The sequence below is a fragment of the Hemicordylus capensis genome, chromosome 8, assembly GCF_027244095.1.
Source record: "Hemicordylus capensis ecotype Gifberg chromosome 8, rHemCap1.1.pri, whole genome shotgun sequence".
NCBI lineage: Eukaryota > Metazoa > Chordata > Lepidosauria > Squamata > Cordylidae > Hemicordylus > Hemicordylus capensis.
In genome coordinates this window covers 10732583-10747347 of record NC_069664.1, presented here as the reverse complement: position 1 = coordinate 10747347, position 14765 = coordinate 10732583, and positions in this window count along the sequence as shown.

Genomic DNA, 14765 nt, shown 5'->3' with positions numbered 1-14765 from the left:
TAATTAGGAGTACAGGGACAGAGGAAGGTGCTTTATACCAAGTAAGACAATTGATCTATCTAGCTCGTCATCTACCCAGACGAGGAGTGGCTTCTCCAAGGTTGCAGGCAGGAGTCTCTCTCAGCCCTGTCTTGGAGATGCTGCCAGGGAGGGAACTTGGAACCTTCTGCTCTTCCCAGAGCGGCTCCATCCCTTAAGGGGAAGATCTTCCAGTGCTCACAGGTAATCTCGCATTCAAATGCAACCAGGGTGGACCCTGCTTAGCAAAAGGGGACAATTCATGCTTGCAACCACAAGACCAGCTCTCCTTCCTTAGCCAGAGTTAGTATAATACTCTCTGAATAACTCAGTGAGGCGAGTCTCATGATCAGTGAGACTCGCTGTTAGGGGGCTTAGCCCACCCTCCCTGCAGAAGATCACTAAGGGTGCCCTGGGTGGCCAGATCAGCCACCCACACGACTGGAGCCAGCAGGGGCTGCGAGGATTGGGGGCCGTGCACGGGGCATGCTGGAGAGACCTCTGGTTGCAGCCTCCTGGCTGGGGGTCTCCTCATGTGTTGCCATGGCATGGATACACGCCGTGGCAATACACAATTAAAAAACCGGGTTAGCAGAGCACTCGCTTCACTAAACCCGTTTAAGGGGAGGGGTATTTGAGCGGGTTACCCGCTTTGGGGAAACCAGGCTCGCCTATGAGCCTGGTGGTTCCCACAATCTGTGAAAAGCGGACTAAGCTCCCTTAGCCCACTTTCCATGGATCATGAGAATACCCTCAGTATTTCAGAGAAATATACTGTCTTCATATCCACTGGAATATGAAGTGGAAGATAGCATATATACTCTGTTTACCTGAATCCAAGACTAGGATTTTTCCAAGTTTTTTGATATTAGAAATGGGAAGGTCATCTTAAGTTCAGAGTCCCATTCCTTCTGAGCAAATGCAAATATAACCTATATTTAACCGGTATTTTTAAAGGGGCAGGTCTTAAATTTAGAGTCCTCTTTGATTCAGGTAAATACAGTATATATGGCCACAAAACTCTGAGCCATTGACAGAACTCTATGAATTTGTTTAACGCCCTTTCAAACTAATCTAAATTAGTGGTCATCGTATTACCACACTTGTGGCGGAGGATTATTACTCCTGCTGTTGCAAGAAATATTTATACACCACTTAACAAAAGTTCTGAAAGCAGTTTTTAGAGAAAAATAAATAATGGATAAAGAAGATGGTTCCTTGTCCCCAAATGGCTCACAGTCTAAAAAAGAAACACAAGGTGGAAACCAGCAACAGCCACTTGCATCCCACCAGGGATGCTGTGCTGGGGCTGGATAGGGCCAGTTGCTCTCCCCCTGCTAAATATAAGAGAATCACCACTTTTAAAATGTGCTTCTTTGCTCAGTTAACAGGAGTAAGTTCCATAAACAAATTATGTTTTGTGCCAAGAAGCTACTTCTTTTTTCAGTCCTCAATATTGTATCCAGTTGCACTGGATGACACAAGCTTCTAATATCGTGAGAGTGAGAGAAACCCCCACTTCACTTTCTCCACTCCATGCATGATGCTATACACCCCCACTATGTCCCTGTTTAGTCACTTTCCCCTAAACTAAAAAGCCCCAGAGGCTAGAACTTGCCCTGTAAGCACTCCAGCTCCCAACCATTTTGGTCATCCTCTTCTGTACATCTTCAGCCCCGCATTGATCAAACTGTGCACAGTATTCCAAATGTGGGCACACCACAGATTTATATAACGGCAATATAAGATTGGCAGTTTTATTTTCAATCCTTTTCTTAACGTTCCTTAGCATAAAATTGGCCTTTTCCACAGCTGCCCCCACACACTTCCTCGCCCCCAGGATTTCTCTTCTGAATAGTTCCCATGACTATATTTAAATCTTAGTGCATTTTTATTTTCAGGGTCACCTTTTACACACCTCTTAAAAACTATATATTAAATAAAATTTCAAATATTGATATTTAACAAGCTGTTACAGACTGCTCTTCAGGATACAAGGGCCCAATTAGTCACAGCCCACGACCGAAACATGCAACAGCTTATTCTTTCCCAGCTAGGACATTCACGGGCCCCTGGGGCCCTCAATGGTTTATCTGAATTGCCCCATGGGCCTTGAATAACCTCTCTGAATTGCCCCATGTCTTTTTCTGTTCCTGGGAGGAAGCATGCGTGGGAGCCAGTGTGGTGTAGTGGTTAGAGTACTGGACTAGGAGCGGAGTGACCCGAGTTCAAATCCCCATTCAGCCATGAAAGCCACTGGGTGACTGGGACAGTCACTTCTCTCTCAGCCTAGCCTACCTCACAGGGTTGTTGTGATATGCGGAACCATGTACACTGCTCTGGGCTCCTCAGAAGAAAGGCAGGATATAAATACTAATACATACAAATAAATAAATACGTTTGCTCATTTCCTCTCATTCTCCTCTTCTTCTTGAAGTAGCACAGTAGTGATTAAACAGTACATAATGCCTGAGAAAAGCATAGCTCTTTGGCACACGTGAACAAATGCCACTCACCGTACGGGGCTTGGACTGCTGCAGGACATTGCCTGGCTCAGAGAAGCGCCTTATGGATGGGCAATCTAAAGGAAAAGGGAGAGTCTGAGGGGACGCCAGGGACTAGGAACATAGGAAGCTGCCCTGTTGCTCAACATTGCCTACACCAGGGCTGCTCAGCTTCAGCCCTCCTGCAGATGTTGTCCTACAACTCCCATAATCCCTGACTATTGGCCATTGTGGCTGGGGATTATGGGAGTTGTATTCCCAAAACAGCTGGTGGAGGGGCCTAGGTTAAGCAGGCCTGGTCTACACAGACTGGCAGCGGCTCCTCCAAGGTTGCAGGTCTCTCTCTCCACCCTATCTGGAGATGCTGCCAGGGAGGGAACTTGGAACCTTCTGCCGGCAGGCAAGCAAGTAGATGCTCTGCCCAGAGCAGCCCCATCCCCTAAGGGGAATATCTTACAGTGCTCACATGTAGTCTCCCATTCAAATGCAAACCAGGGCAGATGCTGCTTAGCAAAGGGGACAATTCATGCTTCCTACCACAAGACCAGCTCTCCTCCATCCTGCCTGCCAGTTCTCCCCTACAAATGCCCTCTTACTCCACTTACCTTGGCAAACATGGGTTTGGAAACATGAATGTGGCTAGAACCCTGTCCAGACATTATGCTGTACAAGTGTACAGATATCTGTACACTTTTACATGTGCTTGTACAAATGACTGTACTTGCATTCATTTGAAAAGTGAGCCTGGGTACAGATGCTGCCAAGGGGGGAACTTAGGAACCTTCTGCCAGCAGGCAAGCAAGCAGATGCTCTGCCCAGAGCTCAGTATTGTCTACAGCGCCAGGGCTGCTCAACTTTGGCCCTCCTGCAGATGTTGGCCTACGACTCCCATAATCCCTTGCTATTGGCCACTGTAGCTGGGAATGAGGGGAGTTATAGTCCAAAAACAGCTGGGTGGCCACAGTTGAGCAAGCCTGGTTCAGGCAGGGGTCTCTCCCAGCCCTACCTGGAGATGCTGCCAGGGCTTGGACCTGGGGCCTTCTGCATGCAAAATAGGTCCTGTTCCAATGAGCTGCAGCCCAGTCCCTGACCAGAGTCAAAAGACTTTATTATATATATATCTCCTCATGCATCAGTGTTCCCTCTGGGATTTCCACATGATGACTACAACTCCCAGAATCCCCAGCGGCAATGGCTTTTGCTTGGGGATTCTGAGCGTTGTAGTCAACAACATCTGGGGATCCCTATTAGAAGGATCACTGCCATGCACCCCTCTTAAAGCTGTACGGTTGTAAAGTGCTGAGAGAGGCAATCAACGTTCATCCAGTGCTGGAATTATTGAAGTGATGGGAAAGGGCTGCCGTTTACTGAGCCAGTTCGCTGGCCCACCTAGCTCAGTATTGTCTACACTGATTGGCAGCAGCTCTTCAAGGTTTGAGGCAGGAGTCTCTCCCAGCCCTAACCTGGAGATGCTGCCAGGGACTCAACCTCCTTGGGGACCTTCTGCAAGCACCGCAAGTGCTCTTCCACTGAGCTAATGTGGTCCCTGTGGAAACCATCTGCCCTGAATATATCGGAAGCTGCCTTCTACTGGCAAGAGGTGACCAGAGCATGAGTAACTGTGACCAAGCTCTCTCTGTCCAAGTACGGCCACTGTTGGCATATCAGCTGAAGCCGATGAAAGGCGCTCTGAGCCCCAGAGGCCAGTTGAGCCTCTAGCGACAGACAGTGCTGGATCAATGAGCAACCCCAGACTGCGGACCTGGTCCTTCAGGGACCAGCGACTACCTGGAGAGGGATTGAACCTGGGACCTTCTGCATGCAAAGCAGATGTTCTACCACTGAGCAATGGCCCCATCCCCCAAGCGGCTTTCAGCCCTGCCCTCCTCCTCTCTGGTCTCCTCTCACCTTCTCATCTACCCACTGGTTGCCTTCCCTTCCCTTCCCTTCCCTTCCCTGTGACCCTTCAACTCTGGCTGCCTTCCTCCTACACTATAGGGAAAGACCAATGTTTGCTGGGTAGCTCCGTGGCTCTCTCGGGAACTGCTGGCCTATCCTCAACCCCAATGACTGGAAAATACTTGGAACAGGGAAGGCTGGGCAAATACAGGCGGAAAATCCACATGGAGGGCTCTCGCAAGGTTGCTATTCATCTCAACCCAGCAAGGGAGTTCCCCATGGATTAGGCCCCATGAGTCTGCCACCACCAGGAATGGTGCCCCAAATCCACTCCAGCCCGGGGAGGCCCCCTCCCCTTGCCTCTGGTCAGCCACGCATCAGAGAGACTCCAGCCTCTTACCAGCGTCTTGGATCTCTGCCCAGCCTTGCCTCCTTACCAAGATACATGTCTTCTTCAGCTTCCTGCGGCTTGGCTGGCATCATCTTCTTTCCTTCACTGGGGGGAATTTCATAGGTATACTGATCATCATCATCTTCCTCCTCTTCAGCGTGGCTGTGAGCCTAAAGAAATGTCATAGGGACGTAGGGAACTGCCTTCTACTGAGTCAGACCATAGGTCCATCTAGCTCAGCATTGTCTACCCAGCCTGGCAGCGGCTTCTCCAAGGTTGCAGGCAGGAGTCTCTCTCAACCCTGTCTTGGAGAAACCAGGGAGGGAACCTGGAACCTTCTGATGCCCTCAGGGGAATATCTTACAGTGTTCATGCATGTCGTTTCCTATTCAAATGCAAACCAGGGTGGTCCCCGCTTAGCAAAGGGGACAATTCCTGCTTGCTACCACAAGACCAGCATTCTTCCAGGCTGGCAGGAACAGACTGGCAATATTTACTTTTTTTGACATTTATATCTTCCTCCAAGGAACTCAGAGCAGTTTACATTAGGGTTATCCTCACAACAACTCTGTGAGGTAGGCTAGATTAAGAGATAAGTGACGGGCCCCGAGTCACCCAGTTAATCTCATGGCTGAATGGGGATTTGAACTCAGGTCTCTCCAGCCCAACACTAAGCACTGTGCTATGCTGGCTCGCCAACTAGCAATATTCTCAATATTGGCTATGCCAGGGGACCAAACATTGCCAAGACAAGTGGCTGGCTCACTCACTGAGGGTCTCCGCACGAGCAATGAGAAGATCCTGCAGAGCTTGTGCGGGGAGAGTGGGCTTGACCCACTCTCCCCACACACGAACATTTCGCCCCCACCCCTGGGCGGCTAGATTGGCCGGCTACACGATTACCGGCTCCGTCACAGAGCCAGTAGGGATGGCAGGGATGATGTTCCAGTATGCCACCCGCAAGTGTGCAGGGCATTCGTGGGGGGGACCCCCAACACCGGGAGGCTTGCTGCAGCCTCCCAGTTGGGGGTCTACTCACGAGTCGCTGTGGCGTGGCATCTCACGATCGGAAAAATGGGGTTAGCGGAGCACTCTCTCCACTAACCTCATTTTAGAGGAAGGCTACTTTGGTGGGCTCACCAGGCTCGTCCGCAAGCCCGATGGTTCTTACGATGGGGGGAAACCAGGCTGGGCCTGGTTTTCCTCCATCGTGCGGACAGCCTCATCCACTCACTCACACTCCTACACCTTTGTGGAGTCATAAACTAGAAATCAGAATAAGCCTGCAAGCCTAGACACACTTATCTGAAAATCAACACTGTCGGTGGGATATCAGAAGGAGATATTGCCCTTAGGGGACGGGGTTACTCTGGGAAGAGCATCTGCCCGCTTGCATGCAAAAGGTTCCAAGTTCCCTCCCTGGCAGCATCTCCGAGAGAGGGCAGAGAGAGACTCCTGCCTGCACCCTTGGAGAAGCTGCTGCCAGTCTGAGTTGGATGGACCAAGGGTCTGACTCAGTAGAAGACAGCTTCCTATGTTCTTGTGGGAACAAGGGTGGCAGGCTGAGGAGGCTGTGATGGGGTAGGGAGGGGTGATGGGGAGATGGCACCAGGGTGAGACAGGGGCGATTTGGGAGAGGGTACCATACAAAGATGAGAATAGTTTGGGAAATGGTTTTTCCCATTGTCCATCTCAAGCTGGACACAAGACAGAAAAAGAAAGAAAAAGTATTGAGACTTGTGAACTTGGGTGCTGGAGAAACTTTTGAGGATACCATAGACAGCCAGGAAAACAAACCAATGGATCATAGGACAAATCAATCCAAAATTCTCACTTGAGGCACAAATGACCAGGCTCAAACAATCATACTTTGGACACATTATGTGAAGACCCAGATCCCTTGAGAAGTCCATAATGCTGGGGAAAGTGGAAGGAAAGAGAAGAAGAGGACGACCAGCAGCAAGGTGGATGGATTCGATTACGACAGCAATAGATGCACCACTGAGAGACTTTAAAGGCCAAGTGGAAGACAGATCATCCTGGAGAAAATCTAGCTATGTGGCCACTAAGAGTTGACACCGACTTGACGGCACTTAATCAAACAATCAATCACCATTGGGGTGAAGGGAGGCAGCAGGCAAACGAAACCAAAATATTGCCAGGGAGGTTGGTGAGGTTATAGGCTACTTACCATCTGCTCCAGTTTCTCTAAAACGCACAAAGGGAGATCATACAAGCAATATTAAGAAGACATTCAAGACAACAAGGGGCCAGAGGGCAGCAAATTATTGCTGTACCAGCAAGGCGGCAAGACCTGCCCCGCCTCCGGCCCTGTTGCCGTCAGAGCAGCTCTTTGAGACAGTCTTATCCTTGCAAGATTTGCCAGGAGAGCCTCTCCTCCCCACACCTTGCAAAGCTTGCAAGAAGCAAAAGGAGGCTGCAGGTGACCTTCCCCCATGCACTTATGCCCCCCCCCCATGCAAGGGCTGGTTTCTGAATAGGGGCTGACCCCCGCCAGGGGGCAGGGGCACTGAGCAAGGCGGCATTTTGTGCCTCACCCCCAAGGCCAGCCCAGCTCAAGAGCGCTCAAGGCCCTGGCCTCTGGGCTCCAGGGAGCTCTTCACACATGGCTTCATGCTGCAGGGTAAATCTTGAGCAAAGCCACTTCGAATTACACTCGCGGCATGGAGGTTAGCAGCCCCTCCCCGCTGCTCTCAGGTTTTCTTATGGTGCCGGTTCACATCGCATGCCTCTGTGTTTTCCTTCTAGACAATGAGATAGAGAGATTTCTAAAGCCTATCTCTGCATTCCTAAAAGACTGTATCCCTCGGATCATTTTAATTATCCTATGTCAGTGCCTCTCCCTAATTGCTCTGGCGTCTTCAGAAAAACTCCCATAAAACCGGCATTTTAAAAACCATGGAAATGCATCGAGATAGCCAGAATTCAGAAGACAAAACACGATTCATGTGTGGAGTGCTTCCAAGGAACTCAAATGGACTCCGGGATAAGTTTGGTGGGTGTGTGAACGCACACACTCCCTCCCAGAAGAGATTTGGGGTAACAGCCCTGTCTGTGAAAGCTCCCGGGGCAGAACAGCAGAGCTAGAATCAGGCAGTTGGGTTCATAGAACCTGAGCTGCCCAGCTCCCGAGGGCTACCTGGACTCATGAGGACCAAACAGCCCTTCTGGGTGCTGGGCATGCCCCCTGCGTGTGATGGCATGAGCGAGGGGCCGCTGGGGAGAAGGGTGAACACGAGCCCCCTCCTCTTCCCTAGTTACCTGCCTGCTAGGCTAGAAGCAGGGAGAGGAAGGGGTGAAGGAGACATTCTGAGGGCTCACTTGGATTCTGAAAGCGAAACCCAGACCTGGAATCTCTTTGGGCGCAGTCTCTGCCTGGGTTCCACCCCAGAAGAGACAAAGTGGTCCTCAAGAAGGAAAAGCAAGGTCTGATTTCTAAGAGTGTCTCCAATGTTTTTTTTCCCCATTTTAAATTTTTATTGGATTTTACAATAGCTTTTACATTCAAATTGCATGCATTTATCTAATTCAGTTTATCTAGTGTCTCCAGTGTTTAACTAAAACAAGAAAGCTTAAAGAGAGAAGTATTTTGGCTCTGCCCTGCCTTGAATTTATGCCAGGCGTGCAATGTGGATTCTCTCTCACTTGTACTCTGTCACTTACCTGGACGTCTCAGAGGTGCCGGTGGGACCTGGGACCTTCATGAAAGAGAAACAACAACAACAATGTATTTGGCCACCATGGCTTATAAGTGCTAGTGGAACGATAAGAACATGAGAACCGTCCTGCTTGGACCAGGCTCAAGGCCTCTCTAGTCACAGTGGCTCACCAGATGCCTCTGAGAAGTCCACAGACCAGGAGATGAGCCCTCTCTCTTGCTGCTACTCCCCTGTAACTGGTATTCAGAGCCAGCCTGTCTCTGAACCTAGAGGTAGTCTATAGCCATGAGAATTAGTAAGCACTGATGGACTTGCCATCCTTGAATTTGTGTAAGCTCCTTTTAAAGCCATCCAAGCTTGTGGCCATCATCTCTGGAATTTTCATCTCTGGAATTTTCTGGCAGAAAATTCCAGGGATTAATGATGCACTGTGTGGAAAAGTACTTCCTTCTGTCAGTTCTAAATTTCCTGGCCATCAGTTTCACGGGATAACCCCTGGTTCTTGGGAGATGAGAGAGAGGGAGAAGAACTTTTCCATATCCACTCTCTCCACACCATGCATGGTTATAAACCTATCAGGGGCGTAGCAAGGTTGGGGTGGGCCCAGAGACAAGATTTTAAAATGCCCCCCCTCACTGAAGCTCAGCTCATGAAGTAAAGAAATCTTAAATGAGGCTGAATAGTAGTAACAAAAAGCATAGTAAAATGTACACACACACACACAAAATCTATGTGCCACAATAGAACATCATCCTAAATTATTTTTTTTAAGGTTTTGTAAATTGTGGACAATGCAAGTCATTTCATGGTACTAGAGAAAGACATGCTGTTCTGGTAGCTCCAGGTCTTAACACCCACATCAACTTTGGAGGATGAATACAACTGAAGGAAGCCCGGTCAGGTGTGCGGCTGGGGAAGTCAGTCATGTGACTTGCCTGGGGGGGGCCAAGGCAGTGGGCCCCCAGACAATTGTCTCCCCTTGCCCTATTATAGTTACGCCCCTGAAGCTATGTGATCACTGAAAAATATTCGCCTCAGGGGATGGGATCGCTCTGGGAAGAGCACCTGCATGCAGAAGGTTTCAAGTTCCCTCTCTGGCAGCATCTCCAAGATAGGGCTGAGAAACACTCCTGCCTGAAACCTGGGAGAAGCTGCTGCCAGTCTGGGTAGACAATACTGAGCTAGATGCACCAATGGTCTGACTCAGTATATGGCAGCTCCCTATGTTCTTATCATGTCTCCCCTTGGTCATCTTTTTTCTAAACTAAAAAGCCCAAGATGTTGTAGCTTTACCTTGGAAGGAATGTGCTTCAGCCCCCTGACCATCCTTTTCTGCTCTTTTTCCAGTTCTATAATATCCTTTTTGATCAGAACTGTACACAGTACGTCAAATGTGGCTGCACCATAGACTAGTCTAAAGACAGTATAATACTTTATTAGCAATTTTCCCCCCAATCCTCTTCCTAATTATCCCTTGTATGGAATTTGTCCTTTTTACAGCTGTTGTGAACTGAGTTAATATTTTCAATAAGCTGTTCGCCATGACCCCATGATCCCTCTCCTGGTCAGTCAGTCACTGACAGCTCAGAGTCAATCGGTGTGTATGTGAGGTTGGGATTTTTTGGCCCCCATGTGCATCACTTTACATTTACTCAACACTGAACCACATTTGCCATTTTGTTGCTCACTCAACCAGTTTGGAGAGATCCTTCTGGAGCTCCTCACAATTTGTTTTGGATTTCACTACCCTGAATAAGACGATATAGCGGTGGTGGTATACACATTCTCTCTTACTCCAGACAAGATATTAAGACCTCTTTAAGGCGTAATTAACAAAATTAAAAACAAAGAACTTACCAAACTTGAGCAAACATGTTTGAATGTTAAAAAATAGGAAGCTGCCATATACTGAGTCAGACCCTTGGTCCATCTAGTTCAGTATTGTCTACCCAGACTGGCAGCGGCTTTTCCAAGGTTGCAGACAGGAATCTCTCTCAGCCCTATCTTGGAGAAGCCAGAGAAGGAACCTGGAACCTTCATGCTCTTCTCAGAGTGGCTCCATCCCCTAAGGGGAATATCTTACAGTGCTCACACATCAAGTCTCCCATTCATATGCAATCAGGGCAGACCCTGCTTAGCTAAGAGGACAACCTTGGAGAAGCCTCTGCCAGTCTGTGAAGACGATACGGAGCTAGATAGACCAATGGTCTGACTCAGTATATGGCAGCTTCCTGTTTTTTGTTTTGTTTTTTAAAGTCATGCTTGCTACCACAAGACCAGCTCTCTTCTCCTGTTTCTAGAGAGGTAGAGCATTGAGAATGATGTTTTAACATTGAAACATGTTTGCTCAAGTTTGGTCTGATCTTTGTTTTTAATTGTTTTACTTACGCGTTAAAGAGGTCTTAATATCTTGTCTACCCTGAATAGTCTCATCTGCAAATGTGGCCACCTAGCTACTTACCCCAACTAAAGGTAAAGTGTGCCATCAAGTTGATTTCAACTCCTGGTGCCCACAGAGAAACCTGAGGTTGTCTTTGGTAGAATACAGGAGGGGTTTACCATTGCCGCCTCCCACACAGTCTGAGATGATAGGAGTTCCCCATAGTCTGGGAAACATACCAGCAGGGATTCGAACCGGCAACCTTCTTGCTTGTTAGTTAAGCATTTCCCCGCTGCGCCCAACTACTAGACCACTTATGAATGAACTGGAAACCAATGGTCCAATACCACTGATCTCTGGGTGGCCCTCTGTTTCCTGTGCTTCAATCAGTTACCACTTACCAGTCCTCATCAAAAGCTTTTTGAGAATCTCAAAAGCCACTGAAACTGGTTGTCATTTTACTAGTAGCAGCATCTGTTGAGGAGAGGGAGCCCCCACCCACCGGCTGCCTGCAATATCCATGCTCCCCCCCTTCACCAGACACCCCCCCCCCGGCAGTCTGCTCAGGTCCGCTACCCTGCAGGCATTTGGGTACAAAGCAGAAATTCCAGCAGAAGAAGCTACTCACAGATCCTTGTTCTTCCCAAAGAGGTTCTGCAAAGGCAATTAATACATTAGAGTGGGAACAAAACCCAAACCCTCAGAAATGTCACCCAAAAGCATCATCCCCCATAGAGTGACTGCACGGCTGGATTTCTTACCAGGATGCAATTGGCAGTTTTGAAATTGATTGTATTGTGTGCAAGTTGCTTCAAGGATGACCTGAGAGAGGGGTTTACAACCCCCATCAGCCAGGATTACGGTCCCCATCATCCTCTGCTGCTGCTGCTTCAACAGGTCATGGAAGATGTAGCAAACAACCCCACACACCATAATACAGGCCAGGATGGATCCAATCCTCACAATGTCCTGCATAGCACAACTTGCTATGTGACCCTCTTTCCTGGCAGAAAGTTCTCCGTCGACCCTCGGGACATGACTGCCTCTTCACAAAAGAGGAGTCCTCATGTTCCAGGCATCCCTGCCCTAAGTAAGGTCAGAAAGCATGGAGACAGCAAACTCACCATCCTGGGAGAAACCCTGCTTCACACTCTGTCTGCTTCACCCTCCTGGTTCCCAAGTAAATAGGTCCTGAGCATCATGCAAAACTCTGCTGTGCCTTTATTTGAATCCTCATTGAGGTGTATGCAAACAGGATAGAAATAGCAGTAACGGTGGAGAATAAAGAAGGAACATCAACACTGCCTTATTCCTGCCCTCACCTGAATAATTTACAAGCCTTTTCACAACAACTTTATTTCTTTGTTGCCCCAGAACAATCGTTCTCTGTTCTCAAAGGCTCACAAAGTATAATAATAAACAATTGAATAAAACATACAATTAAAAGCACATTAAAACAAAGCAAAAGATCACAATCCCTGAGGGTTTTTAGCAAACTTTTCAAGGCACACCTGCTCAGCCAGGCCTTTATAGTTGAATTTTTAATGATTTGTGGTGGTTTTAAACGAAACGTTATACATGTTTTGAAATGTTTAGGTTTTTTAATTTGTGGTTGTTTCATCTGGGATCTGCCTTGAGACTTCTGTTATAAGTGCTATACACAGTAGATGGATTAAAAAAAAATACACATTTTAAAAAACCTTTTAGAAACCCTTTTTTAAAAGGCCTAGGTGTACAGAAAAAGCCTTCATGTGGCATCTAAAAGAACAAAGTGACAGTTTCAGGCAAGCCTCACTGGGGAGGCCATTCCATTGGCAGGGTGCCACCACCGAAAAGGCCCTCTCTCCTCCGCCTCACTTCATCTGGCAGGGGCATAATGGAGCAGGACCTCTGAAGAAGATCTCAAGCTCTGAGTAGACCTATGGGACAAAGTACTATCTCAGGAAACCTGGCCCCGCGTTGTTTAGGGCTCTAACGTTTAAAACCAGCACTTCGAATTGGACTTTTAAAGCGCTATGCATGGCACCTGATAAGAATCAGGAGATCCTCAGATTTATTCCCACTTCTGACATCAGGTGCCTCTCAGACATCAGAGCATGAGTCTCGCACTCTCAAAACTCCCATTTGGGGGACAGATTTAATCATGCTGGGCTGTGGTGCAGATTAGCAAGAAAATATGCTACGATACATTAGGAAAGCCATGATTAATACCAGGAGCGTAGGGAAGATGCTGCCGGCCCCAATTCAGCTCGCTGGAAGAGGCCCCCCCCGCTACACCCCCTGCATCTGATGTCAGACACAGAGGGGCGTGGCAAGCCCACAGAGCCACGCCCCCCCATTTTCAAGCCTATTCCGCCCAGCGCCACTTTTTGCAGCGAGGCCGGGAGCATCTCTTCCTGCTTTAAAAGATAGGGAGCCACATTCCTAGCCAGGCCGGGCAACCTTTGAAAGCAGGAAGAGCCACTCCTGGCTAGGGTTAGGGGGCACGCCTGGGGTGCGAGACACAGCCCCTGAGCATGGCAGCCCAGGTCCTTTGAACCCGTTTGCGCAATTGGTGGCTCTGCCCCCCAATGAATACAATGGAAAGGAAGAATAGAGAAATGGGGTCATCGCACAGGGATGGAGCTGCCGCTGAGTGATGGAACACATGCCTTGCATGCAGAAGGTCCCAGGTTGAATCCCTGGCAGCATCTCCAGGTAAATCTGGGAAAGACAGCCACCTGGAACCCTGGAGAGCCACTGCCAGCCAGTGCAGGCACTTTGGAGCCAGATGGACTAATTGCTCGACAAGCTTCATACAGATGTTTTTCATATCACAAGTTCCAACCTTAAGGTTGGACTGAAGAATGCACTGAAGAATTCCAGACTATAAACACATCCAAGCCTCCACAGGAAATTAGCACCTTACAAACAGGTTGTGCTCTAAAGGCTCATTTGTAAGCTAGATGTTTGTAGTTGGATGGATCAGGACTGGGGAGACCCGAGTTCAAATCCCCATCCAGCCATGAGACTTGCTGGGTGACTCTGGGCCAGTCACTTCTCTCTCAGCCTAACCTACTTCACAGGGTTGTTGTGAGGAGAAACTTACGTAGTACACCGCTCTGGGCTCCTTGGAGGAAGAGCGGGATATAAAAATGTAATAAACAAACAAATATTTATTGCTAACCCAAATTCCCTTAGAATCTCTTAGCCACACTGTCTTTATTTATTTTATTTGTCCCAAAAGTACATTTGGGGGTGGCTTACAACAACATAAAACAAATTAAAACTTTAAAACAATTTAAAACCACAATCCTTGTTTAAAAGCTTGGGTGAATAAATGTGTCGTTAAAAGCTTTTAAAAAGCTGTCAAGAGATGGTAAAGTGGGCCGTCGAGTCGATTTCGACTCCTGGCACCCACAGAGTCCTGTGGTTGTCTTTGGTAGAATACAGGAGGGGTTTACCATTGCCTCCTCCCACGCAGGATGCGGTGATGCCTTTCAGCATCTTCCTACATCGCTGCTGCCCCATATAGTAGCAGCAGGGATTCGAACCGGCAACCTTCTGCTTGTTAGTCAATCATTTCCCTGCTGCACCATTTAAGGTGGTCAAGAGATGGGGAGGCTCTAATTTAGGCAGAGCGCACATTCCCCACTTTGAAGCCGGGCCTTGAGTCGAGGTTAAACGCGCAAGCACACCCTTAACTGCAGTGCCAGGATCACCAGAGAGCCCCTGGTGGCGCAGTGGTAAAACTGCTGCCCTGTAACCAGAAGGTTACAAGTTTGATCCTGGCCAGGGGCTCAAGGTTGACTCAGCCTTCCATCCTTCCGAGGTCGGTAAAATGAGTACCCAGAATGTTGGGGGCAATATGCTAAAATCATTGTAAACCGCTTAGAGAGCTTCGGCTATAGAGC